This window comes from Squalius cephalus, assembly GCF_949319135.1.
Source record: "Squalius cephalus genome assembly, chromosome: 2".
NCBI classification, from domain to species: Eukaryota; Metazoa; Chordata; class Actinopteri; order Cypriniformes; family Leuciscidae; genus Squalius; species Squalius cephalus.
In genome coordinates, this window is record NC_137123.1 from 5,343,295 (window position 1) to 5,370,802 (window position 27,508).

Here is a 27,508-nt window from a genome sequence, read left to right on the forward strand (position 1 = left end):
TTTCACTCTCTCTCTGAGCCAGAACTGCAGTGGGCGCATGCGCAGCAGGCCCAACTGGAGAACTGATGATGCTGAGGCCATCAGACCTAGCATCCTTTGAAATTTCTTGAGAGGGACTACAGCGCCGCAGCGAAAGGAGCCGACTGCGCGCTGAATGTCCAGTGTGCGCTGAGATGACAGGCGTGCTGTCATTGACAGCGAGTTCAGTTCTATTCCCAGAAAATATATAATCTGTCTGGGGAATAGCGAACTCTTTTCCCAGTTTACTGTGAGACCGAGATTCTCGAGGTGATCGAGTAAAATGGTTCTGTGCTCCACGATCTCTGAGTGAGATTGGGCTAGAATCAGCCAGTCGTCCAAATAGTTCAGCACTCATATGCCCCGGAGTCTGAGGGGTACGAGCGCTGCGTCCATGCACTTCGTAAATGTACGGGGTGCCAGGGACAAGCCGAAAGGCAGGACTGTGTACTGATATGCCTGGCCCTCAAAGGCGAATCTCAAAAATCGCCTGTGACATGACGCTATCTGTATTTGAAAATACGCGTCCTTTAGATCTATTGACACAAACCAGTCCCCTCGGCGAACATGCGCGAGGATTTTTCTGGTCGTGAGCATCCTGAACTGACGTTTCATAAGCGCTCTGTTCAGTTGCCGCAGATCTAGTATGGGTCTGAGACCCCCGTCTTTCTTGGGTACCAGGAAGTATCTGCTGTAAAGCCCCCCTTCGCTTTGAGCTTGAGATAAGGGTTCTATAGCCCCTTTGCTCAGTAGTTTCAGAATTTCGGCTCGAAGTAGATGTGCTACTTTCGATTCTACCGTGGTCTCGACGCGCGCCGTGTGGCGGCGAGGGCGTCGGCGGAACTGTAACGAATAGCCTTCTTTTATGATGTTTAGCACCCATTTCGAAACCCCGGGAAGCTTCGCCCACGCGTCTGCACGGGTAGCTAGGGGCTGGGTGCGAAGCGCGCTCTGATCAGCTTGCGATACAGCGGCTTCGGTGAGCTGTGACATAAGCGTTGCGCTCATGACATCTGAGGCAGGGGGCGCGCTGATAACAGCTCCTCTGTGGTGGTTAACCAAGAGGGGGAGGGCTGGGCGAGTTCCATTGGAACTGTCATGTCTGTGTGTGGAAGTGGGCGCAGGGTAGCGGGCACATTTACCACCTTTATAGCATCGCTCGCCTGAGCAGAGCGCCTGCATACTGGTTTCGTTTTTACAGAAACCGTGAGACATGTAGGAAGTAGCGTTTGTGGGTCGTGGGCACGTTTGCTACATTTAATGCGCAATCGATCTGAGTCGATTTTATGTGCGCGAGCCCTGTGTGAGGGGCTGTGCTTGTGTGTAGGAATGGGCATTGACTAGTGGGCATTTTTTCTACACATGAAACACCATCGGCCGTGGCCGGGACACCAGAAAATACACTCTTTAAGGGATTTATCTGGGTAGCCATAAAAAAGGCTTTTGTGTGCAGGCAAGCGGGCAATGGAACCAGCTTGTTGGCTGCTAAATACGCTGGACCAGTCACATTTCTTGGAACTGGACGAGCGGCAAGCTTTGGTGGAAGTCCGGCCGCAGCGGGACTTGGACATTGTCGCTTTCCTAGGCGTGCTAGGACGACTTCGGGGCCTCTGGCTTCAACGCAATCTTTGGCCGCGGGCCACACGGGGCAGGGCGGCGGCTGGAAGAGCGAGAGCGCGGTCTTGAGCTCTGGGTCTGGCGACGTTGTGAAGAGGAGGTGGTGGGCGGAGGCTTAGGCTGTGAGCTCTGAGCAGACGGTTTCGCACGGCCTGCTGCAGAGCTGGAGCGCTTCGGGAGGAAGTGCTTCATGGCCTGGGTCGCTTTCTGTACCTCAGCGAACCTGTCGGTGAAGTCTTTGACCGCGGTTCCGAAGAGGCCGGCGGGGGAAAGCGGCGCGTCGAGGAACGCGGTGCGCTCCGACTCAGACATGTCCGAGAGCGTTAGCCAGAGATGTCTCTCAGACCAGCCCGGTCTCACCCCAAAACGTCATGTAGTGACGGGTCTTGACCATACGGCAATATACGACGAAAAGGGTACCCCTAAAACGTCCATATGAGACGAAGACATAAGCACACTAGCAGCGCCTCTTAGCGGTACCCTAACGCATACCTAAACCTACCCATAACCCGAATCGTCACATATGGACGTTTTAGGGGTACCCTTTTCGTCGTATGTTGCCGTATGGTCAAGACGCGTCAGTATGTGATGTTTTGGGGTGAGACTGTGTTACTCAGACACGGTGAGTGAGGCCATGCTCCGTCCTATGGCCTGTGCCGCAGACTTGGTAGCGCGGAGAGCGAGGTCTGTAGCGCTCCTCAGGTCTGGCACGCAGATTGCGTCAGGTCCTTTCTCGTCCAGCTTGCGGAGGAGATCAGCCAGGTAAATCTGGAGCGTGGCCATGGTGTGCAACGCTGACGCGGCCTGCGCGGCGGCGGAGAAAGCGCGGCGGAGCAGGGATAACGTCGTGCGGCAGGCTTTTGAGGGCAGCGCCATCTTAGCATGCCGTCCAGCGGAGGGCGGGCATAAGTGCGCTGCAATAGCCTCTTCGACCGGCGGCAGGGAGTGGTATCCTCTGTTCTTGGCGTTGTCGACAGCGGAGAACGCCAGAGAAACAGAAGATCGTGTCCTGGCCGAAAAAGGGGAGCTCCAAGACTTAGCGACTTCTTCGTGAAGCTCAGGAAGAAAGGGCGCTGGCTTGGATGCAGGCGAAGTGCGCTCCCCGGGCAGGAAGTAGCCGTCCAGCCGGTTGTGAGCGGGCTGCTCAGGCGTAATCCAATCGAGGCCGAGGCTCGCCGTGGCCTGAGTGAGTACGCGTATGAGCTCCGCCTCAATGCTCGCTCTCTTTCCCGTCGAAGCACGGGCAGGGGGCGCTAGATCCTCAGAGCTCACCCAGCCTTCACTGCCTGATGCCAGGAGAGAGCAGGAATCCTCTTCTCGCAGCATCGCGTCAATCTCATCCGCGTCGTCGACAGAAGCGGCGGCAGACCGTGGCCGTTGTCCATCAGGAAGCGAAACTGATGAAGCCGGTGAAGCAGACGGGCGCACCGGCGAGGTTTGGCGGCTGGGAGAAGGTTCCGGGATTCGTTGAGCGCGGCGCTTTTTACGGCGCGGCACTACAGCAGGTGTGGGCGCAGTCTCGTTGAAAAATGCCAAGCGAGTCCTCAGAGTCGCTATAGGCAACAGCTCGCAGTGAGGGCAGCCGCCGTCAGCGAGCACGAGAGCTGCGTGTTCTTCACCCAGGCAGGATACGCAAACCACGTGGCGGTCCCCGTCGCTGAGTGTGGCTCTGCACGAGCCGCAGGAAGGCATCTTTAAAAAGACGCGAGCTCTTTTAGTCAGTGTGTGTCGCGCCGGCTAACGTATGACGTCACTCTAGGTCTCGCTCGATAGGCTCAAGCAGTTGCCAGCAGACCAGCCAATAGGCTCGCGAGCTGTCTCGCCTATGCCTGTATGCTGCAGCAACGCGTTTTACATTAATACAAAATTAAAGGATAATTTTTTGGCTTCAGTATTCTCGTGGAAAAGGATTTTCCCCTAGCGTATTCTACGCAGTACGAGAGAATCTCTCGTAAGAGAACCCCTGCCAGGGTGAGGATTTCCAGAAACGCCGGTTGCAGTGTTGTCGTGTAGACCAGTGGTTCCCAAACCTGTCCTGAAGGCACCCCAACACTGCACATTTTCTTTGTCTCCCTAATCAAACACACCTGATTCAACTCATCAGCTCATTATCACATGGGTTAAAACTGTTGGGAAAACGCTCTGGTTGGTTGAAGCGCTGTCCTATTGCGTGCAGAGGGAATTTGAAAGACAGACGTTTATCCCGCCCCTCGGATTGAGCCGTGTCTATGGTGAGTTGCCAGACCTAACATCTTGTTGTAGGTCTGGCTTGCCAGGCTAGCTGCAAATGTATTTGACAAACACACTGTCATAGCGGCCAAAAAAGACAAAAGATATAATAAGAGTTAAAAACTTTTGTAGAAGTCTGCCAGAAATAAAGTCAGTCTGGTTAGTAATAAGTGAAGCTGGTAATGCTGTTTGTGGAGTTGTTTAATCCTCCTCTGCTGAGATCTTCACAGATTTAATGTCTTCTTTTCTCTTTAGTTGATTTCATCTAAGACTGTGACTGAAGTCAGTTGTAGTTCTTGTGTTTATGCTCTGCTCTTTTTCTGTTCTCTTCAGAAAGTAAAAGTCCTCCTCAGTATTTTGTTCCAATCACCTGGATTTGCTAATTCAGACAGGAGAGAGAACTAATTAGTGAAATCAGATGACTGAGTTTATGGGTGGAATAAACATATGGCAGGACTTCTACTTTCTGACCCCTGGACTACACCTCTGCTCCCGATTTATCTTGTACCTCAATGTTGTTACTTTTGCTGGTTTCGTGTCAGTTTGGGTAACACACTGTAACACACTAGCAATGAACTTTGGAACAGCATTGTATCAGCCAAAATCATGATATTGTACCGATTGAAATATATGTCTTTTGTTTTATATCACTGTGTATCGTTTCTTGTAAGTTTCTCGTCAGATTCATATTTTGCAAGATTTAAACACTGAAAGAAATTAAAAAGCTGTATATATCTTTTGTTGATATAATTTTTATTTTAGCGTGATGTTTGACTGATTTACTTTTCCAAAACCTTTAGGTCAAAGTAAATGAAAGCTGGATGACAATGGTCAACAATTACAACCAGTTGGCCAACACAGCACTGAGTGGTTCTGACTTTGACATTTGTGTAGGTTTGAATAGTAAAAACTACCTCTTTCTTTTCATTGTTTAAACTATTTCTACATAGTTTAGGAAAGTCTTTTAAACCTATTGTGTGATTTTTGGTTGTACTTGTTGCTGCAGGTATCCATGCCAAAGATTCATAAATGGCATGTTAGTGTGAATATAACCGATCAGGATTATCGGGAGGTCCAGCTGAAAGCTGAGGAGTGCTTTCAAAAGTGGTGTGAGGAAGAGGAGTTCATTGATTCAGGTAAGTGCTACACTGTTAACCCTTGCTGTAAAAAAAGGACAAATTCTGACAATATCATACCATTTTCCATTAAAACAGTAATATACCGTAGAAAACAAAAATAGCCTACAGCAGTGTTTCCCAACCCTGCTCCTGAAGGACCCCCAACACTGCATGCTTTCTTTGTCTCCCTAATCAAACACACCTGATTCAACTCATCAGCTCATTAGAAGAAACTCTAGGACAAGGATGGGCAAATGCTGTCCTGGAGGGCCACTGTCCTGCAGAGTTTAGCTCCAACCCTGATAAACTCACCTGTCTGTAGCTTTCTAGTGATCCTGAAGACATTGATTAGCTGGTTCAGGTGTGTTTGATTAGATAGTCCCAGATAGACAGCAACCATCACAATAATGTTAATGTGTCAATGTTAACTGTATTGAATCAACATCTCTTTTGCTCCAGCAATTAATGTTTTTTTTTCTTTCAATTTCATCCATAAATCAATGGTAATGGTACTGAATCATTGTTACAATGTGATGTTGGTTCAACATCATGTTTGCACTCTCAGAAAATGAAACAACAACTATAACTGACTTAAAGCCACACAGCCTGAAATCAACTGCAAATAAAAGACAATACATCTCTGTGTTTCTGCAAGACAGAGTAGCTCTGATTCTTTGGTTGTTCATGATATATAAAAAAAATGTGTCATTGTACCTGATTACTGTAGGTTCATAGTGGTGTTAATGTAACACTTTTGATACAGAATTAAACTCTGAATGAGATTAGTAAATGAACAAGATATATGATGATTTTGTCATCATATTCAATATAACAAACTGCATCCAAAAACCATGTATGTGTGCACAAGTGTGACCTGCAAAAAGACAGTTCAAGCAGCTAAATAAAAACTTTTAAGTTTTAAAAGTCAAGGGTCAGCATCCCAACTAAAGCAAACACTGATCTCTATAATGGTAACTTCAAACCAAACATTTTCAATTAAACATCTCAATAAAAACTTCTATAGACGTCTAACAGAAATAAAGTCAGTCTGGTTAATAATGTGTAATAATGTGTAATGACTGGAAGTCAGTTGTATTTCTTGTTTCTCTATTTTCTGTTCGTGTGTTCCTCTTTCCTGTGTAGTTGCTGGTCTAGTGGAAATCTCTTTTATTTTTTAGTAGTCTCAAATGAAAGTTCACTGTAATACTTTGCTCACATTGTTAGTGCATTATAAATTTTAGTTATACATTTAAATGACAGTTGGTCAATTTAAGGCAGTCGGTTTCTGCAAGTGAAATCGAGTTAACTTGATTTTTAATTTAGTGCAGGGTATTTTTACAGTAACATACTGTAGATTACAGTAAAGAACTGTACAATTATCAGAATATTTTACTGTAAAAAAAAAGCCTGGTAAGGTCTAACAGTGTACTGTAGTATGTCTGCATTTATGTGTTTCTAATGTTTGTGTGGTTCTTTTTAAAACTTGATCTTTATTTTATGGATTTAGTGGACTTTTTTATCCCAAGTAATTTGATGATTCTTATGATGAGGACATAGCATTTCTTTTCCTTTTAATCTGAGTTTTCCTAACCAGTCAAAATGGTCAGCTACATCACGTGTCAGGCATTTCTTAAGTTCACTTGATATGTATAAATATAAAATATATATTTAGAATGTGCATGTGTAATACCAATGGAGTTCACTAACCACGAAAATTAGCTTCCTATTACAACTGGCTCGACTTTCCCTATAATGTTAATCTCCTAAAGCTATGGCTTAATTCTTATTTTGATTTTGCAATAAAAACGTTTAGTAAAAGGTCAATTTAAGGTCATACTATCTGCCAAACATCATAACTTTATTCTTGTGGCACTAAAACACTGTCACTGAAGTCGAGGGCTGAATCTTTGAACAAATCATTCTTTGAACTAATCAGTCTGAATTGCTTCTTTGCCATTTTGCTCTAATATGCAAAAAACTTGGGAGTTATTTACATTTTAATTAAACTCTGACTCCATTATTTTATCTGACTTAAATAATGACCAATAAGCAGATTTCAACCTAAATTCCTCATGAATTTAAGACATGTTTGATTGATTTTTTTTTTTTTTTTACTAAATAAGAGCATTTTAAATGTATGATGTCAATCAAACTGCAGTGGAACATAATATATTTGTACAGAGTCTGCAGGGCAACCAACAGACAATAACCCAACAGCAGCACATTCATTTATAACAGCAATTAAACTGACTGGATTCAGCGGTTTTAATGCACACATGTCAGCCAGTCAGAATCAAACAGATGTAGTAAAATTCTTTTGACCCTTTCCATCCAGACAACCTGTCTGCAGCCCGAAGCATTCTAGGAGACGTCCTCAACAGACGGCTGCCAAAGTTTGTGGGAGAGGCCCGACTGAATGAAGATGAATTAAAGGTACACTGGGAGAAGATGGTCGAAGATTTTAAAACCCGAACTGAAAATTGGGATGAAAATTACCATGAACAGGTAACCACCATCACCTGATCTCCTTTCACTTTAGCTTTCTTTACTGCTGCAAATATGTTTGACAAACACACTGTCACAGTGGCCAAAAAAATAAATAAATCACCAGGGCCCGTATTCATAAAGATTCTAAGAATCCTCTCAGAAAACTCTTAATTTAGCTTAAAAACTTTTACGTAGGAGTCTTAGCTTAAGAGCGATTCGGGACCGATCTGAGAGCAACTCTGAGCAAGGAAAAGACAAAAACTTTCATCTTAGTGAGGAGGCGGGGTTGCTATGTATGACACAATCTTTTGAAGACTGTGATTGGCTGGTTGTCCAAGAAGTAAAAAAAAAATGTGATTTTGAGCTACTATTTGTATTAAGATTCTTTATGAATATGGGCCCAGATCATCTTTCCACATGTGCCAGATGTAGGCCGGATCTGAGCTGTCACAATGTTGCTATGTGGGCACTTTAGTTTAGAGTTGGTGACCTAGGTCTTGGCCTTTCCCTTTAGTACTCAGCTTATCACGCAGTCCTTCTCTCTTCGTCCATTTAATTCAGGCATACTATGTTAAATTCGTTTTATTTGTATTGTGGTTTTCCCAAGATCACTGTGCCTTGCAACCAACAGCAGAGGTCTTTAACCCTGCTCCTGGGGACCCACTGTCCTGCAAAGTTCATGTCCAACCAGCATCAGCACAATTGCATGTGTATTTTCAAACAATCCTGAAGAGCTTGATTAGCTGCTTCAGGTGTGTTTGACTTGCTTTGTAGCTAAGCTCTGCAGGAAAGTCGGTCCCCAGGAGCAGGGTTGAATACTTCTGACCAACAGCAAATATAAATGGCAAATAAATCTGGGCAAATACAATAATGAATAAAGTATACACATCAAACACCATAGGCAATTATGGAATCTGAATCAAATGTACAGTCCGTGCTGAAACTGTACAAATATCCGACCCAACATTCTAAACAGAATGAGCAGTAGAGTAAAAATTATGTAACCAGTGGGTACATCAATTAACACATGTCAACATGAGGAAAACAGCTTATAAATCATACTAAGTGATATTTTTTGAAAATGTAAAAATGCTGAAAGTTTTGTGTGATGGGAACGTAGGTTGGGTGTTTCTGCAGCTGTACCCATCACCCAAAACTTTCAGCATTTTTACATTTGCATTTTTACACTATATGATGCAGCATCTCAGTCCCTCCTGGGAACTGTGGCTATGTTAATATTTGAGAAGTTTTCAGATTTATAAAGTTGTATTATGTAGTGTTAGTTTTAGAATAATCAGATAATATTTTATGCGTCAGAAAAATCTGCTGACCGGCTTGAAAGCCCAGTCGAGTGACGCCCAGTCAGATGACATCTTCAAGAAAAAAGTGAATCAGGTACTCATTCCCTCTCAAAAATGAATTTTCTCATGATTAATACAATTTAACGTGTCCTGAAGCACCCACCCACCTAGCAAACTGAATAAGGGTTTAAGTGCAAATCCACTAATTTCAGACATAGAGCAAAATGTTACATTAACAAGGGGGATTTTGATGTGCACCTATAGCACTCACTAAATAGATGAGCAGATAGTGCAGCATTGCCACCAACAATCAGCACTGCTTTCCAACATAGTATGTATTCAGAGTTTTTATTTTGTTAGCTTTATCAGACAATATAACATTTTATCAGTTTGGAGTCAGAGCACACTGCAAAATATACTTCATTATTATTGAAGATATATTTCAATACATAATATTATTTAAGATAAAAGCATTAAATTATTTTGTGTATTTTCTTATGATAATATCTACCCTTCTAAATGCTTTAGGACATACTGCTGGCCAGTTTGGGAGACCAGCCTGATGAAGCTTTCGAGATTGAGGTAGTCATTCAATTTCTCACTTGGCATTTGTGGTACAGGATTATAATATTGCAATTATACATTTCTCAAGAGTACACAGCAAAATCCCCAGTGTTAAATTACTCTGTGTTTATATGAGTCCACACTCAGAGTGTTATAAGTAACACTGAAGCAGTGTTAAAGTTAATGAGATAATTAAGTGATTAATTAAGTGATGATTGAGCATTATTGAAGACACCTGATGTTAACAAGCAGAATCACTGAAGGAGAAAATCTCAAATTGTAAGTTACCATTATGGTGATGGGTGTTTGCTTTAGTTGGGCTCTTGACCCTTATATTATTAACTTTAGATTTTGTCTGGCTGCTGTATCTGAGTTATAACTGCCAGATGAACAAAGAAAAAAGTGATCTTATGGTGTTGGTTATATTATGACAATCATCATTTGAACTTTATGTTTTTGATTTATGTTGTTGACTACAGCATAACTGTGTTTCTGCATAAATATCAGAATTTTAGATATAATATAAAGGATTTCTTAAGAGTTAAAAAAAAAAAATTCTTGTAGGCACAGACAGACGTCAAGATTCAGTCTATGCATCTCAACAATGGTGACGAGCAGAATATTCAGTTAGGAAAAGTAAATTACATAGACAATTCAGATCATAATTTATTCATACCGCAATGCATGATGGGAGCCATTAATGAGTTGTGATTGGTGGCAGCCACTGCAACATGCTTTATTATTGTCACCATTGTTGAGATTCACAGGCTGATTATTGATGTCTGTGTTTCTAAATAAATTCTTTTGAAAGTTTTTTTTGATCAGAACAATGTTTATTAAATATTTTGGATTATAAGAAAAACACTGATAATCATATGCTGTAGAATTACAGAGCTCCTGCTAACAAGTTAAACCAAACTATCTAAAAAAAAATTCATTTTTCAGATCACAGTATGATTATGTCAAAACATAACCAACACTATCAGATCCCACTTTTCTTTGTTCATTTGACTTTTATAAATCAATAACAGCAGACAAACAAAATCTAAAGTTAATAATATAAGGGTCAAGAGCCCAACTAAAGCAAACACCCATCACCATAACGGTGGCTTACAATTTGTGATTTTCTCCTTCAGTGATTCTGCTTGTTAACATCAGGTGTCTTCAATAATGCTCAATCATCACTAAATGAATCACTTAATTATATCATTAACTTCAACACTAGCTATGTTTCCATCAACACGTTTTTATCCGAATTATGTGATATCGAATGAAAAATGCCTTATGGAAACAGTAAAATTCGATTGAATTTCTTGAATATCGACTAAAATGAAATACGGTCGGTCTCATCGGATTTTATATTGATCGATATACGGTTTATGCGATAAACGCTGATGGAAACGTCATTTGCCGAATAAATAATGGATTGCGATCAAGTTTTTGGTCATTTTATGGGTACAACCCACCAAAAAAGAAAAAGTTTTAGCTAATTTCCGCCCAGTTTCTGTCTGGTTTGCACACATGGCCGGTGTCAACAACGTGGACAAACGAGGAGACGAGATACTTTTTGAATTGAATTTAACAGAAAAATAAAACGGCTATTATAGCAAAAATCTAAGAAATGTCATAACAGTCAAATAATGTCGCTATCAGCTGTCACATAAGCACCTAGAGTCCTGCAATGGTTTGGGTACCCGCATAAAAGTGGCTAAAACGGATGGATTGTGACATTCCTAAAATTCACAGGCGGGGATGCGGGCGGATAATGAACTCCTTGCGGACGGGTAGCGGATGAAAAATATGTGCAATATTTGTTTGTCTAAATTGCCATTACACACTCGCAAATATTGTGTTTTGGGCATCCTTAAAAATATTCTTTGCCGTTACCCGACCGATCCTGTCAATTTAGGACCGACCCAATCATTTTTTTTCCCCCTTTTAGTCCGACTGAATGGCTGGTTGTAAACTTGCATTATCGACCGATTTTTTTTATTTTATTTTTACTCTTTAAACAACTAATACAAATGCAATAAAATAATATTAATTATATTTTAGTAGGCCTAAGTATTGTGTATATAAATTGCCCATAGCCTATTATAGGCCTACAAACGTAGGCTACGCTCTTTCTTTTAAATAAAAACCTGTCAATCAAGCAAAATAATATTCATTGATTGTAGGGCAGGCTAATAAGCCTGTGTTGTAGCCCTGTCATTAAAAAACGATTTAGTTTCATATTCATGTTTAAATAAAATAATATAGCCTATATATATATATATATATATATATATATATATATATATATATATATATATATATATATATATATATATTATGTTGATTATATGAAAAGTGAAAAAAGCATGAATAAGATAAGATGATCCCGAATATCGGGAGACAAATGGAGTGGGCAGACATGATTTTGACCACTTTATTAAGTTTGTTTTTGTAGAAAGAATTTCTTTAAAGTGAATTACGTTTCGTATTAATTGTATCTTCATTTTAATCAATGTTTAATCAACCATTTTCCTGGATTTAATAAATAAGAGCTAAATCTCAGGCAATATAATCAGGACACGGAGAGGCGCCCGCGCGTGAACTGGAGGTAGCCTAGGCTACTTGAATGGCCCAAAACAAAGCGCACTTTAGCGCTCATTAGCCCAATCATGAGGCTATGGTGATGTTGAGAGAGGTGCGAGATAAAAAAAAAATAAAGCACTTTAAATTGAATGATTTTAGCTTGTGTGCGATTTATCGCGGGCACGGGTCAGATCTGCTGAACTTTGCGGGTACGGGCAGGGGCAGTCTAAAAAAATGGACCCCTGCAGGACTCTGCACTATTACAAATTGTGCAATATTGATCATTTGTTGGTAGATGGCGCGATCCATTTTGTCTAGCAAAACTTTGATCGCAAATGTTTGCTTGAATGTTGTGCGATTCAGTGCGAAAATGAATGGAAACACCTTAAAATGTATCAAATCAATTCGATATACCAATTTGATCGCAAAACAGCATGTGACGTCATTATGCACAGGTTTTTATTCGCTTTAAAGCCGTTTGATGGAAACACACTTTCAGCAGCTTTATTCGCATGATTTTTTTTACCGAACTTCAGATAATTCGATTGACAAGTTGATGGAAACATAGCTACTCTTGAGTGTGGACTCATACACTCCCAGAAGAGTTCATTTAACACTGGAGTTTTTGCTGTGTAGTAAATGCCGCTCCATCTGAAAGCAGGTGATGGCGATTTACTACTAAATCAAGGAACCGGCTTTACTGACGAGATGCACATAACAATCTCACGATTTAAATCGCCCAGCCCTAATCAGAACTATCATGAAGTAGTTTCACTAATCTCATCACTGACAAAAAATGTTTATTTGTTATTAATGGATCATTTTCACCAAGGATCATTTCTTGCCACAGTTCAGACACTCTGAATTTAGATTTTGAAAATAGATTGTTGGGAAAATTCTTTTAGACACACACAGACATTAATTATTAGCATATTAATCTCAACAATGGTGGCATGCTTTTTGCAGCAATGAATGCTGGGAGCCACCATATTATAAAACTAATGGCTCCCAGCATGCATTGCAGCATGAAGCATGTCACCATTCACCATTCTTGATGTTAGTGTGTGTGCCTCTACGTTTTCTTTTCTCGCAATGTATTTAGAAATTAAAATTCAGAATGTTTGCTCTTTGGCAAAAAAGTATTGATGGTAAAATTCTATTAATAATATGTAACCTCTTTTGATCAGTTATGACATTTGTCAAACATTTCTCTATGATGATGAAATATATATCACCTGATCTTCTTTGTTTATGGTTTCCTTTGCAACAAATTACCGTATGTGTTTTGGCAAACACTGTTACAAAGACAACTAACATAAAAAATATAAAGAGTCAAACCACCCAACTAAAGGAAACACATTTTCAATAAAACATCAACATCTGAAACTCTGTTTATTCTCAAAAAGATTTTCTGTAGATGAAGGAAATAAGGTCAAACTGGTTTGTGTCCGGAAGTCAGTTGTAGTTCTTTTGTTTCACTTTTCTTCAGTGATTCTGCTTGTTATCATCAGGTGTCTTCAATATTCGAACAATCATCACTCAATTAATCACTTAATTATCTAATTTAACTCTAACGAATATAACGGTTCAGTGTTACTTTTAACACCATGCTGGTGGTTCCCATATGAACACTGATCGGTGTTAATTTAACACTGGGGAATTTACTGTGATTAATTGCATTTTGAAAAAAAAAAAAAAAGTGTCATGAATTTATTGCATTTGGGGGAGGGAAAGAATCTGTTTTTATAATAAATCTTTGAAAATCAATCAATCTGGATTTTAATTTTTTATGTTATTATAACCTAAAGATGCACGTGAAAGTTTGAAACAGAAAATAGTGGTTTTCATCTTGACACTTGGTAAAAACACATTTTTACTCAAATTAATCAAAATGGATTTATCGCGTTTTGGAACCAAACTCTTCATATACAGTTTGTACAGTATAAAAACCATGACGTCTATGGAAAGTCCCCATAAAACATGAAAAAACAACGTGTGTGTGTGTGTGTGTGTGTGCATGCGTGCGTGCGTGCAAACACAGTTTTTGATGAGTGTGCTAATGAGGTCCAAGTAAGTGTGATTGAACTCCAGGGAGACTGAATGATGTGTGAACGCTGACTGTGAGGGAGATCTTGGTGTAGCTGTGATAATACTAGAGGCAGCTCTTGATGCCCAAAGGTCCCTAAGGGAAGGCCACTAGGCATGAGAAACGAGGGAACGGGGAATCACTGGACGGTTGAAAGACCTAGGCAGAGTGAGGGAGCAAGGCAGAGCAGAAGGCCATTTTATATAGGGATACTGACAGGGGACTTCAGGGATACTGGCTGAGCGGGAAACGTCTCGGTTACGTATGTAACCCTCGTTCCCTGAGTAGGGAACGGAGACGTTACGTCGGATGACGACGAATGGGGTTTCGCTTAGAAATCCTATCATCTTCGAGTATTAAAACACGAGCCAATGGCAAAGAAATGCCATGGGTCTGCGGAATTTGCATAGCGTAACTCCGCCCCACCCTGGGGGTATATAAGGAAGTCGCTGGCAACATGCAGATATGTCTTCGCTGAGGAGCCGAGACTGAACTCAGGCGTTCCAGCGGTACAGCGGAAGTGGCAGGGAGACGTAACGTCTCCGTTCCCTACTCAGGGAACGAGGGTTACATACGTAACCGAGACGTTCCCTTTCGTTGTCACTCCGAGTTACGTCGGATGACGACGAATGGGGTTCCCGTATAATCACGCCACCTCTCGACTGTCTTCCAGTGCCCTGCGTAAGTCTGAGCTCCCTGTCGTGAGACTAGCACGGACGAAGGAGTCCTACTTAACACAGGAATACCAAGGTACACTGGGAAGCATATCCAATGGAAATATGCAATCATGCCCAACCCGAAGGGGGGGACTTGGAATACACATATGACCCCGAAGGGCTGAATACGGAGTAACACTGGGGTGTCCAGCCGCAGGTGGAATATTTCAACCCCAGGGGTGGCAAGGTGGCTTGCCAAGGGAAAGACACATGCTCAAAGAGGCTTACAGTGGAAATACACATGTGGGGGTCGCCCGAAGGGAACCATGCACATGGAGACACCTAGCCAAGCGCGAAAGCTGCCAGTGGCATAACTCTGGCGTTGACGTCGTCAGTGCTGGAGGAGACTCAGGGCTTATGAGGCTCACCTGAGGAATAATCGCACGTATCCCGTCCGTGGAGAGGAATGGCGAGCAAGCGAAGACACCTGAGCAGAATCTAGCACCGGCTAGTTGAAGCGAGTACATGAGAAGAAACTGGCTCTACTCGGAGATTGTAGAATCTCGCGAATGTGTTAGGTGTCGCCCAGCCTGCAGCTCTGCAGATGTCTGTTAGCGAGGCGCCATGCGCTAGAGCCCAAGAGGATGCCACACTCCGAGTGGAGTGGGCCGTCACACCAAGGGGGCACGGTCGACCTTGCTGCTGGTAAGCCAAAGCAATGGCGTCCACTATCCAGTGAGACAACCTTTGCTTGGAGAGAGCCTTTCCCTTCAGCTTCCCACCATAACAGACAAAGAGCTGGTCTGAGGTCCTGAAACACTGCGTTCTGTCAACGTAAGCACGAAGGGCGCGTACTGGACAGAGCAGTGCCAAGGCTGGGTCTGCCTCCTCCAAGGGCAGCGCTTGCAGGTTCACCACCTGGTCTCGAAAGGGTGTGGTGGGAACCTTGGGCACATATCCAGGCCGGGGTCTCAGGATCACGTGAGAGTTAGCCGGCCCGAATTCCAGGCACGCTTCGTCAACCGAAAATGCCTGCAGGTCCCCTACCCTCTTGATGGAGGCCAATGCAACCAGGAGCGCTGTCTTAATTGACAGGAACTTAAGCTCCACTGATTGCAGAGGCTCAAAGGGAGCACTCTGCAGGGCAGTTAAAACCACTGAGAGGTCCCAAGAGGGTACGAGGGGAGGACGAGGAGGATTCAATCTCCTGGCTCCCCTCAGGAACCTGACGATCAGGTCATGCTTTCCTAAGGACTTACCATCGACTGCGTCGTGATGTGCGGCAATGGCGGCAACATACACTTTCAGGGTGGAGGGAGACAGCCTTCGCTCCAACCCTTCTTGCAGGAAGGAAAGCACGGCACTGATGGGGCATTTCGTGGGTTCTAGATCTTTAGAAGAACACCAGTTGACGAAGAGGTTCCACTTCAACGCATAGACATGTCTCGTGGACGATGCTCTAGCGGAAGTGATGGTAGCCACCACCGCTGGTGGTAGGGTACTCAAACCTACCTCGTCCCGTCCAGGAGCCACACGTGGAGGTTCCATAGATCGGGACGAGGGTGCCATAAGGTGCCCCGTCCCTGAGAAAGCAGGTCCTTCCTCAGGGGAATAGGCCAGGGAGGTGCTGTCGCGAGGAGAACTAGTTCTGGGAACCAGGTGCGGTTGTGCCAATACGGGGCAACCAAAATTACCTGCTCCTCGTCCTCCCTGATCTTGCGCAAGGTCTGCGCAAGAAGGCTCACTAGGGGAAACGCATACTTGCGGAGGCCCCGCGGCCAGCTGTGCGCCAGTGCATCCGTGCCGAGCGTGCCCTCGGTCAGGGAATAAAACAGGTCGCAGTGGGACGAGTCGTGGGAGGCAAACAGGTCTACCTGTGCGTCGCCGAACTGACCCCAAATCAGCTGGACCATCTGGGGATGGAGTCGCCACTCTCCAGCGAGAGGCCGAACTCGAGACAGCTCGTCGGCCGCCTGGTTCAGGTGTCCCGGGATATAAATGGCTCGAAGCGACCTCAGATGCTTCTGACTCCATATGAGGAGGTGGCGGGCGAGTTGCGACATACGGCGGGAGCGTAGACCACCTTGATGGTTGATGTATGCTACTGTGGCGGTATTGTCTGATCGGACTAGTACGTGTTGACCCTTGAGCAACGCCCGAAAGCGGTGCAGGGCAAGGCGTACAGCCAGCAACTCGAGGCAATTGACATGCCAAAGGCGCTGGGGTCCTGTCCAGGAGCCCGCGGCAGCATGTCCATTGCACATGGCACCCCAACCCGTGGCGGAGGCATCTGTTGATACAACAACATGCCTGGAAGCTCGTTCTAAGGGAACTCCAGCCTGTAGAAAATTAAGGTTCGACCACGGGGGGAAGGTCTGACGGCAGGCCGGAGTCACTTGGACTCGGCGCGTGCCGTGTTGCCATGCCCACCTCGGGACTCGATCGCGAAGCCAAAGCTGAAGCGGTCTCATATGAAGCAAACCGAGCGGCGTTACTGCGGCTGCGGAAGCCATATGCCCCAGGAGCCTCTGAAAAAGTTACAGTGGAACCGCACTCTTGCCCTCGAATTGACGAAGACAAGTCAGCAGTGACTGCGCGCGCTCGCTCGTAAGCTGCGCGCACATGGCGACCGAGTCGATTTCCATAACGAGAAAAGAGATCCTCTGCAGTGGGCAGAGTTTGCTCTTCTCCCAGTTGACCCGAAGGCCCAGACGAGCTAGGTGCCGGAGCACAAGGTCCCTGTGTTCGCAAACCTGGTCTCGAGAGTGAGCTAGAATCAGCCAGTCGTCGAGATAGTTCAGGATGCGAACCCCGTGTTCTCGTAGGGGAACAAGGGCTGCCTCGACGACCTTCGTGAAGACGCGAGGAGACAGGGCTAGCCCGAAAGGGAGAACCGCGTACTGGTATGCCTGCCCCTCGAAAGCAAACCAAAGAAACGGTCTGTGTCGAGGAAGAATGGAGACATGGAAGTAGGCGTCCTTCAGGTCGATCGCTGCAACCAATCCTGCGGCTGCACGCATTCGAAAATGCGTTTGGCCGTGAGCATCTTGAACGGCAGCCTGTGAAGGGAGCGGTTCAAGACGCGCAGGTCCAGGACAGGTCGTAACCCACCGGATTTCTTCGGTACAATGAAGTAAAGGCTGTAGAAGCCGGACTTCATTTCGGCTGGAGGGACAGTCTCGATCGCACCCTTCGCCAGTAGGGTGGCGACCTCCGCTCTCATGACAGGGGCATTGCCACCGACCATAGTGAAGCGGACTCCCCTGAAGCAGGGAGGAGACCGCGCGAACTGAATCGCGTAGCCGAGCCTGATGGTTCTCGCGACCCAGCGGGACATTACGGAACCACAGACGTGCCGTCGGTGGTGCAGCGAGGCGGAATGACCGGCCCAGGCGTGGGTGGCATAGCGGCCCTGTGCGGGGGCACGATCATTAACCGCGTCCTGCCAGAGGAGGCCAGGGGAGGACCAGCGTCCCACGAGGGCGTGCTCTGGCAGGGGTCTGGCGACAGAGGGGGGATGAGAGGAGCGTGGCCCGTGGGCGGCGCGTGCTGTCATCCACTGCCTCTTAAAGCTCAGAGAAAGAGCATCAGTTCTTTTAGAACAAGATTCTCCCCCAGCCCTCCACTGGGGGAAGGAGTGGTCCTGCTCCCAACTCCCCGAAGAACTGAGCCCTAACTCCAAGCTGCCCATCTCAGGAGTGCTGCTTAGCCAGGTGTTAGCCGGCTAAGGGGCAGAGACAGGCGGTGCCAGCCTCCAGCGACCTCCTCGTGCTCGGACCGGTGAAGGCTCGAGGGAAGGAGCCGCACGGAGGTGGCGTCGGCGGGAAGCGGACTAAGCAGACCACACCAACGGATGACCGTCAGTGCAGAGCCTCAGTCCGCTTCTGGAGTGATCGAAGACTGTTGGGCGCAGTCCTCAACCACACCGCCGACCAGGCTGCCCGCCTCAAGGGTGCTGCTTAGGCTGACGTGGCAGTCTAAGGGGCGGAGACGGGCAGCGCCACCCTCCTGCGACTTCCTCCCACTCAGAGCTGGTGAAGGCCCGAGGGGAGCAGCCGCATGGAGGGGGCCTTGGCGGGAAGTAGACTAAGGAGACCGCACGGATGGATGACCATCGGTACAGAACCTGAGTCTGCTTCAGGTGGTCGAAGCCACACCGCCAAAGAGCTCAGCCTGGGATATGGGGGAGCTGAGAAAATGAATTCTCAGACCCTGCCACATCAACCTGGCTAAGCCCATGTCTGGACCACATAGTGGACATCACCTGACCCAGGATCACGCAGGTACCGATGTCGCCCGAGAGCGAGGTCAGTAGTGTGCGCGGCGGAACAACCAGGCCGGGCATGGGAGGCATAGCGTCCCAGCATAGGGGCGTGGTTAGAGTTTCCGCGTTCTGCCAGGGTTGGCCAGGGAAGGACTAGCGTTCCACTGCGGCCGGTTCGGACAGAACTCCCGGGACAGCACTGCATCGAAGGCGCAGGCGACACACAGCACTGCATGACCGTGCCACGATAGTGACAGGGAACATACAGACCATGATCGCCGTGCGATCGAAAGCAGCGAAGGCGGAGGACACCCGCGGGCCGCGAAAGTCACGTGGACTCTCGCGGAGCGCAGTCGTCCTGATGCACGTCCGGGAGAAGCTTACAGCGCTCGGGGGGAGGGCGGGGCCACTCCAGCCGATGCTTTCAGCTGCCCGGGAAAGCATGGCTGACAGCTCTGGATCGGTCCCGGCAACGATGGCACTCCCGTGGGAGGCAACGCAGTCGAAACTTCATTTCCAGAGGAATCAAGCCTTGTGATGCTGTGAGTGCATGGTCTGCGATGTGGAGGGGGGTGTGGCCCGAGGAATTGACTCGTCGGTTGTTGTGCCACACCGAACCCTCAGATCACCCTGGCCACCAGCCAAAGTATCCCTTCTCGAGGAAGAGATAAATTGGGGTGTGGCAGAGGGGACTCTACTCACATGGAGATCATTGAGTCTCGATCTGTAAACATCGCGATGGTCATGTTCCCGCAATGAAAAACATGACTCATCAACGAGCGCTGCCGAGCGTGATTAAGCCCAACACGCAAAACAGCGCTCGCGACCGTTAGGCAGATGAATCACGCACACACATCCAGAAAATAGAAAATACACGGGCGAACCGTCTTGAAAAAGACGTGCCGCGTGCAGCTCTTTTAGAGAGCGGAAAAGCTCAGCAGAGTGCTGAAGCGCCCGGGGAGAAACACACTCACTGTCGGCAGATTACTGCACAAAACAGCAGCAGGAAATGCGATCTCGCTGGAACACACCGTCACACCAACACACTGAAGAGCCGCTCGTCTCGAAGAGATTTGAGATGACACTCAAAAGGCTTGTGGAGTGAAGTAATGAACTTGGCTCCGAAGCGAAAACATATCTGCATGTTGCCAGCGACTTCCTTATATACCCCCAGGGTGGGGCGGAGTTACGCTATGCAAATTCCGCAGACCCATGGCATTTCTTTGCCATTGGCTCGTGTTTTAATACTCGAAGATGATAGGATTTCTAAGCGAAACCCCATTCGTCGTCATCCGACGTAACTCGGAGTGACAACGAAAGGGAACTTCAGAGATGCTGGCTGACTGGGAGACTTTCATGGCAGAGCTGGTGGAGGAACAACCACAGTGTAGTAGCCAGCAGTGGGGAGCCATTGTGGAGTCTGAGTGGAGGATCAGTGTGGAGCATATGGAGCTAGAGAAGGGACTTTGGCTACTATATTAATGAATAAAGAGAGGGACATGTTCTCAGTGGCCATGATGGTCTTCATGGGCGAGATAAGGAACCCAGTGAACACCTGAGATCATGTGGTGATCACAGTGACATTACACCATTCTCATACGGTGATACTCACAGTGTCAGTAATATATGAGCTCATTGTGAATTCATAATGTTGAGCAGGATGAGAAGACGCGGTTCAAATATCGGTCACTGGGGGGAGATTCTACTTCCTGTTTCTCAACACTATTACAGTGATGTCACAGTGGTTTCACGTGGTCGGCTCACAGTATGAGTGCACACCCAGATAACAGATGTTTCTTATAAGAACATTCTCCAAACATACAACTGACTTCAGCCTCAACCTTAGATGAAATAAAAGAAGACATTAAATCTGTGAAGATCTCAGCAGAGGAGGATTAAACAACTCCACAAACAGCATTACCAGCTTCACTATTACTAACCAGATTGACTTTATTTCTGTCAGACGTCTACAGAAGTTCTTATTGAGAATTAACAGAGGTTTAGATGTTTTGTGTTGTGTGATGGTTACCATTGTGGTGATCAGTGTTTGCTTTAGTTGGGCTCTCGACCCTTGACTTTAAGACATTATATTTTCTCTGGCTGCTGTATCTGTGTTTGTAAGACACATTTATGGCAAAAGCCAAAAGAGAACATATCCAGGTGATGCTTGTTTTTTATTGATGATAATAACATTCATCACCTGGATTCAATATATAATCTTTGTGAGGTATTATTCATTTTACTCTTTAAATTGAAAAAGCCCTGTGATTATACAGTTTGAGATACATCAGTGTCATAATCATTCATGAAGGGTTTGAAATGTATAATAAGACACAAACATTTGACCTACTGTGTCATTTATACACAAAGAGAGATCAAGAATCAGAGAATGAATGTCAACAATGGTGACAATCAAACGCTTCATGCTGCAATGCATGCTGGGTATGTATTATTTGTGTGCCCTTTGACCTCACATTGTGACCACAGTATTAGCACAAAGTGAGGGCGCTGTGAGGATACACTTTTAGCTCACTGTGAACTCAGATTGTGACCACATCACGAGTATCCTGAGAGCTCATGGTGAGATCACTGAGATCAAATTGTTGACTGGGAAGAGAAGGGCAGTTTCTGTGGCCGTGACAGGAGGGACAGTGCCAGTTTTATCAAATTGTTGCATGATTATCTTATTGTTGTTTTACTACTTCATTTATTGTAGTGTTTTCTTATATGATTAATCTTTCAAATTCATTTAGGAAATACAGGGGGACAGCTCCAAAGCCCAGCCTGTTAAAGCCTTCAAGATCAAAGTCTATCAGGTAAGTTTTATATGGCTCAGTCATTCATTGTACAGATTTATTGTATAATGAATATGATTTAATAAACTCCTACAAACACACAAAAAGAATTACTGGTATCTCCCTACATACCTGTATTTCTACAACATTTAACTTGTGTATTGGTGTAAATTGTATTTTTTGTTGTTTGTATTAATGTGCATCTTTTTATGTGATACTCACGTGTCGGTACTATCAATTTTATTTTGTTAGTTTGTAGTCATAGCACATGAAATTAGACATACTATTAAAGACAGAAAAGCCTTATATACAGTACTGTTCAAATTTTTTGGGGTCAGCAAGATGTATTATGTTTGTCCAAGGCAGTGTATTAAATCAGAAATCCAGTAAAATGGTAATAATATCAAAATAATTACACTGATCACAGGAATAAATTACATTTCTCAATATATTCACATGGAAAACAGAGCTGAATTGTCAGCATCATTACTCCAGTCTTCACATGTGTCACATGATCCTTCAGAAATCATTATAATAATATAATTTAATGCTCGATTGATGAATCTGAGTTGATGCTCAAGAAATATTTATGATTATTATCAATGTTGAAAACAGTTTTCAGGATTCTTTGATGAATAGAAAGTTCAAAAGAGCAGCATTTATTTGAAATATAAATAATTTGTAAAAATGTCTTTACTGTCACTTTTGATCAATTTAATGTGTCCTTGCTGAATTAAAGAGCTAATTTCTTTAAAAAAAAAAAAATCTTACTCACCCCAAATGTTTGACTTTATATATTGTAATATGTGTCGAATTGCTACTTTACAATTCAAAAACTTTAGAAACTTCTGGAGAAATACTGGAAGCAAGTACCAGAGCTGGTGGCTAAGGACTGTGAAATTCATGTATGTTTAAGTGGAGAAATATAATTATGAAAAAAATATATTTTTGCCTATTTTGTACCTCTTGATTTTCACATTTATCTTTCTATCGTATATGAAATCTCTTCTCATTTAGGTTCTTGAGATGGGATTTGGTGAAGTGGGTAATGAGCCCATTGAAAATGTTTATTTTTACGGCAAGAATGAGCCAAACAAAGCCTTCAAGATGGAGAAGTACCAGGTACAAAATCTCACTTATCTCAAAAATATTTATTATACAGGATTATTATTCATGATTGTGAATCTCTTGAGCATCAGATTGTCTGTTTTACTGAGTCACTACTAAAATAAATGAATTAGTGACTAGATTTAAGCTCAGGATTGTCAGATTGCTGTAGTTTGTGGTGTGTCCCTGCAGATGTCCAGTCTCAAGCCAAGGAAGTTTCATGAATGGCTTGTAAGGGTCTATTATGATCGAAAGGGTCAGGAGAGTCAGCAGAAAGCTGAGAACTGCTTTCATAATTGGTGCAAGGACATGGATTTTGGGGATCATTCAAGTAACTACAATTGTGCTACTCTATAAGCATTTATTTCTATCTGTATTAGTGTAGCATCTGAGTTGTATACTTTTTTACTTTTTACATATTTTAGCAGATGCATTTATTCAAAGTTACAGTATATAAAAAGTAAATATTCCTAACCAGGTATACTGTGATATAGGCCTGGTTTCACAGACAGGACTTAGAGTAAGCCAGGATTAGGCCTTAGCTCAATTAGGACATTTAAGTAGCTTTTATAAACATGCTTCAGACAAAAAACATCTTGAGACAAAACAATGGCAGTGACATATTTTAAAATATGCCAGTGCAAGTTGCTTTTGGATAAAACGGATCAAACATCCATTTTAGTCTGGGACTAGCTTAAGCCTTGACAGTGAAACTGCCGGAGGTTAAAGGGTTAGTTCGCCCATTTAAGACATGAAGTATGCAACCCTTACCAGCACTATAGTGCATACACACTGACCCACTCTGTGGTCACCTCCCTGGTCAGAGTTCTGGCCGCTGGAAGTTTTTCAAGAAAGTAGTCCTGGTTAGTTTCCGGGGCCTCAAAACTGTGCGTTTTTACGTGAAAAAATTATATGCTTTTCAAAGCTTGATTAATTTACATCACAAAAAACACTCCAGACAAAATTCATACCTCAGTTTTTAATCGGCACTATTTTCTTTCCATTTCTATCAATCCGCGCTGCTGTCAACGTCAACAGTGCACACGTTCCGATCAGCTGTTCCATAGTGTTTACACAATCGAATGACAACGACGTAAAAAGTAGAAAATTAACAATGGTGCGAACTTGTAAATTCCAAGGTTGTGACCACAAGAATGTGCCGGGATCACCGTTCAGATTCCATCGTTTTCCTGTTTCGGATAGCTATGAGACAGCTTTGGCTGGTTGCCATCGGCTACTCTGCGGGAGCTAAAATATCCAGAATCAAGGATTTTCAAGTGTGCAGTGCTCACTTCAGCGAAGACGATTACATCCCCAACCAAGGAGGAAAAATAAAAAAAACAGATTTTAAAGAGTTATGCTGTACCAGTACCACGGGTAAGCTCTATATTTACTAACTTTATGATCCCATGTCTAAACTGTACGGTAAACAAGCTGATGTTTAGACTCCAGTGGAAAACACGTGAAAAGAGGTCTAATTTAAAAACAGTATAGCCTATAGGGATATAGGTACAATTTGCTGAGAAAACTATTTGATTGAACACACACACAATTGAGGTTTTGTGTTGCAATCAATAACCATCTGCTGAAGTTCGGCATCGGTATAGGCTACTCCGGTTCATAAAGGTAGTCTATCCCTTTGGCGTTGTGCTAACATTACTTTCATCATCATCTGTTCCGTCTGACATTGTGCTTAAATTGGTTTCATCATCAGAAGTTTCGTAGTCAGACATGTTGTCAGCGCTATCAACAGCTGATCGGAACGTGCGCACTGTTGACGTTGACAGCAGCGCGGATTGATAGAAATGGAAAGAAAATAGTGCCGATTAAAAACTGAGGTATGAATTTTGTCTGGAGTGTTTTTTGTGATGTAAATTAATCAAGCTTTGAAACGCATATAATTTTTTCACGTAAAAACGCACAGTTTTGAGGCCCCGGAAACTAACCGGGAATACTTTCTTGAAAAACTTCCAGCGGCCAGAACTCTGACCAGGGAGGTGACCACAGAGTGGGTCAGTGTGTATGCACTATAGTGCTGGTAAGGGTTGCATACAACTTCATGTCTTAAATGGGCGAACTAACCCTTTAAGAGACAGTATTTCCTCTTGTAGTATCTTCAATATAAATCAGACTACTACATACATTGAGTACAGTTACAAAAAAATTGGACACATGAATACTACCAAAGAAAAAAAACACCGCCTAAGGATAAAAAATATTATAATTTAAATTAATAGAAAATGTAATCAATTAATGTCAATTCAGTCAAATAAAGTCAGTCTGGTTAGTAATAAGTGAAGCTGGTAATGCTGTTTGTGGAGTTGTTTAATCCTCCTCTGCTGAGATCTTCACAGATTTAATGTCTTCTTTTCTCTTCAGTTGATTTCATCTTAGGCTGTGTCTGAAGTCAGTTGTAGTTCTTGTGTTTCTGCTCGTCTCTTTTTCTTTTCTCTTCTTTCCTTCAGTGATTCTGCTTGTTAACAGGCTTATTAAGGCTGAAATGACTCCATATTTAATATACACAGATTTTATGGCTCAGATAAGGTCCAGTTGAGGTTTATTTCTTTGCTCTTGGCTGACATGTGGCATTGCTATGGCCTGCTTGTGGCCCAGATCTGGCAAACAGGAGTGAGCCGCTTAAGGGCCGTCATTCCACGCTGCATGTGGACCAGATCATCTTTCCACGGGTGCCAGATGTGGGCCGGATCTCGGATATCAGTGTTGCTATCTGGGTTGTTATTTTTGGTTTTGGGTGGAAGTAAACCTAAAGACATAATGTAAATTAGATTTAAGAATTTAATTTTGCTCTGAAATATTGTATTCTTCTTGTGTTTATGCTTGCTAATTAATTATTTTAAAACACAACACAGACCTATTAGCATTCACTCACAAAAATTGATGATGCTTTGCTTACAGATAAGGGAACGAGTTCATCGTCACATGGTGCAGCTGCTCCTGCTCCTCCTACAACTGAAGAGGCTGAAGATCAAACTTCCTCTCACAAGGTAAAAGTTAAAATGGGACCAAAATATTTATTAAAAACTAATTTATTTTTTATTTGTTTAGGATTAGTATGTTGGACTGCAATGAATAAAAAAATTAGCATGTTACTAAACAGACACAGAAGCCATGATGCTTAATGCTTTAGACAGCCATACTTCAAAACTCAACAAACAGTATTTTTACATGTGCAGTAATAGGCAAGTGACAACCCAGCTAACAGACTTTTGTTATACGAACGTTCTCCAAATATTCAGTGTTGGTTCTGGGAACGTGAAATATATGCAGTTTTCTTGACGTTAGTCGAACGTGTTTTAAAAGGTATAATGTTGAAAGTCATCAATTACAGAAAAAGCATTTGTCTGTTATAAAAATAGCCATGTTGATCCGCTTTAACACTGCAGAAATGTTCTTCATAAACGCCTGCAATTGCTGATAAAACACCAATTTAAAGAAAGTCAAGGGTCAAGAGCCCAACTAAAGCAAACACTGATCTCCATGATGGTGACCTCAAACAAAACATTTTCAATAAGACATCAACATCTAAACCTCTGTTAATTATCAATAAGATCTTCTGTAGACGTGTGACAGAAATAAAGTCAGTCTGGTTAGTAATAAGTGAAGCTGGTAATGCTGTTTGTGGAGTTCTTTAATCAGATCTTGATATAGTTCATGTCTTTTATCTTCAGTTCATCTAAGGCTGTGTCTGAAGAAAGTTGTAGTTTGTGATCTTACTACTCGTTCGAACGATGATTGAAAGAATGTTTCAGGAACATCACACTAACCTTTAAATAACATTCTAGTAACATTCAGGAAACTGGACATTTTTATGTTCTTGGAATGTTAGAAATCAAAGTTCCTATAATGTTGAATTTTAAATCAAAATTAAGTTGAAAGAACGTTTGAGGAACATTATACCTTTTAAAACACGTTCCTCTAACGTCAAGAAAACTGGACATTTTTCACGTTCCCAGAACCAACACTGAACATTTGGAGAACGTTCTTATAACAAAAGTCTGTTAGCTGGGAATCTGTCTGTCTGCATATATATCACACAACTTGATGATGTAATAACGGCAATATATATTGTACAGAGTCAGAAATGACCTTTTAGCAGCTGTGATGATTATTATTTTTATTTTTTTTTAAATTATTGCATAAATACGTCTATAGTTTTACTGATTGACTGTCAAATAAGGTTAACAGATCGATGAGAACACAGTTTAGAGGCTCTATCTGTCCATGTTCTAAATGAATGAATTATTTAATAGAATATGTTTTTATAGTTTTCTGCTGTCCTTATTGATGCAGTCATGAAAACATGCTGATATTGTCTGAAACCTCACTTTTCCTGGTGCATTTCTAAACTGAGAACAGCATATAGTATTTACTCTTTTCTGTCCTGTAGATCTTCAACGACCCCATTCATGGTCAGATTGCGCTGCACCCCCTGCTGGTGAAGATCATCGACACTCCTCAGTTTCAGAGACTCCGTCACATCAAACAACTCGGAGGAACATATCTGGTGTATCCGGGCGCCACTCACACTCGCTTCGAGCACTCCATTGGGTAAAGTACAATTAAAGCAATACATTTTTAATGAAACTTAGGAGAAAATATACACAGGATAGTTTTTGGAACTAGAAAGGTGACAAACCTTGGTAACAAAAAAGGGCATACTAATGCTGT

The 27,508-nt window shown here is 43.4% G+C and overlaps 2 protein-coding genes across 2 annotated transcripts in view; both read left to right on the top strand.

Moving 5' to 3' along the window:
* Positions 1-27,508, top strand: part of LOC307154713 (uncharacterized protein) — a gene marked incomplete at its 3' end in the record, with an annotated part of 118,403 nt that overhangs the window by 43,294 nt on the left and 47,601 nt on the right. The window lies entirely within an intron of this gene.
* Positions 21,698-27,508, top strand: part of LOC307154715 (deoxynucleoside triphosphate triphosphohydrolase SAMHD1-like) — a gene marked incomplete at its 3' end in the record, with an annotated part of 77,829 nt that continues 72,018 nt past the window's right edge. The window contains exon 1 of the mRNA XM_079864801.1: positions 21,698-21,733. The remainder of the gene's footprint in view (positions 21,734-27,508) is intronic.